Consider the following 2,285-nt stretch of genomic DNA (forward strand, 5'->3'; position numbering starts at 1 on the left):
GTTTGGTTGAAATATGAACTGTACATCTTCTTGGGCTTAAAAGTCGATTATTTCACTAAAAGTTGAATTACTTTGTAAAAAAAATACTGTTATTTTCAACAAAGTTTTATAATTATGGTTAAAAATTTAAACTATTTGGTTGAAAGTTTAACTCTTTGATTGAAAACTCACATTTCTCGCTGAAAAAAATCAACTTTTTGTAGATAATTCATTTTATTGACTTTAAAATTAAATAATTTGGTTGAAAATTCATGTATTTTGTTTGAAATTTTTTTTTTTTTTTGTAGATCATTAATTTTCTTGTTCGAAAATTAATGTTATTGGTTGAGAATTTAGCAACTTTATTGAAAATTTATTTTTTCGATTAAAAAATTTTTTTTATCTGAAAATGTAACTATTCTAGGATTGATTAAAAATTAATCGTTTTTATCTGGAAATTGAACTATTCAATTTTTCTTTGAAACTTTATCCAATACATTGTATTAGTTAAAACACCAATTATTTGATAGAAAATTAATTTAATTTGTTAAGAAGTAAACTTTCGGGTTGAAAATTGATATATTTTGTTAATTAGATTTTTTTCCTAACACTAAAAAAACTGCGAAATAAAAAAGTTTTCTTAAAATCTTCCGGATTCTTTTTTTTTTTTTAATTTTTAAAATGTTTTCAAATACTCACTTAAAATTTATTTGTCAAAATAAAAAATCATTTTCAATGTTCTTAGCAATCACAACCATTTTTGCTATTCTTTTCAAATACTGTACAATTCTCAAAAAGCTTTTTTTTGAATCTGCAAAAGTCTAAATCGTGTTTCAAATTATTTGAAATAATTTCAAGTTTTAAATTAATTCTCAATCTTTTTTAAAATTAAAACTGTAGCGTTTAAACTTAAAATTTAGCTCATTACAAAGTTAACAATTCAAGACTTTCTATATCGAACCATTCTGTTCAAATTTGTATAATTTTTAACAGTTGTTCGTAATGGATTGTTTTAAATGAACGGTCAAATATTGCTGATAATTAACGAAATTTCCTTTTTTTAATTAAAAAATTTCAGTTTGTTCGGGTTAAAAATAAAAATTTTTTATACTGAAATAATATTTTAAGTCATAATCGAAAACAAATAAATTAATTTTATAACAAATAATTGGTGTTTTAACTAATACAATTTACAGGATAAAGTTTAACCAAAAATGGAATAGTTCAATTTCCAGATAAAAGCTGTGATAAAAAATTGAATTGAACAAGGACAAAAACGAATTTTCAGTAAAATTGTTAAATTGTCAAGGGAACAGGTGAATTTTTGAGCAAGAAGATTAATGTTCTATAAAAAAAAAACGATTTTTAAACTTAACCAATATATACGATTAATTTTTAATCAATCCAATAATAGTTACATTTTCAGATAAAGATAAATAATTTTTAACGGAAAAAACTTATTTTCAACAAAGTTGCTGAATTGTCAACCAATCGGATGAATTTTCGACCAAGAAAATTAATGATCTACAAAAAAAGACAAATTTTAAACAATATACATGAATTTTCCACGAAATTATTCAATTTTAATGTCAAAAAGAAGAATTATCTACAAAAAGTTGAATTTCTTAAACGAGAAATATGAGTTTTCAATCAAAGAGTTAAACTTTCAACCAAATAGTTAAATTTTCAACCATAATTATAAAACCTTGTTAAAAAAAAAAACGTATTTTTTTACAAAGTAGTTCAACTGTTAGTGAAATAATCGACTTTTAAACCCAAGAAAATGTACAGTTCATATTTTAACCAAAAAATTGCATTTTTGACCAAAAATGATACATTTCCAACCAAAAAGATTAAATTTCTACTAAAAAAGGTCAATTGAATTTTAAGAAATTTTTAAATTTTAAAGTCAAAAAGTTTATTATCTACAAAAAAGTTGAATTTTTAACCTAATTTAAAGGCAAATAGTTGAATTTTCAACTACAATTATGAATCCTTAATAAAAAAAAATTAATTTTTTTACTAAGTAGTTCAACTTTAAGTGAATAATCGAATTTTCCACCCAAAAATTATGATTTTAATTTTTAACAATATAGTTGCGTTTACAACAAAACGGCTTTGCAACCAAAAAATATTTACAGTTGATAATTCAACCGAAAAATGTAATTTTTAAACAAAAAGTTATATTTTCAACATAATAGATAAATTTTTCAATCAAATAATTGAGTTTTTATCCAAACGAGATGAATTCCAAAATCACCAATTTCTTAAATTTCTTTCAAATGCGGATCAAGATTTAAATAAGA

The sequence above is a fragment of the Belonocnema kinseyi genome, chromosome 5 (assembly GCF_010883055.1).
Source record: "Belonocnema kinseyi isolate 2016_QV_RU_SX_M_011 chromosome 5, B_treatae_v1, whole genome shotgun sequence".
NCBI lineage: Eukaryota > Metazoa > Arthropoda > Insecta > Hymenoptera > Cynipidae > Belonocnema > Belonocnema kinseyi.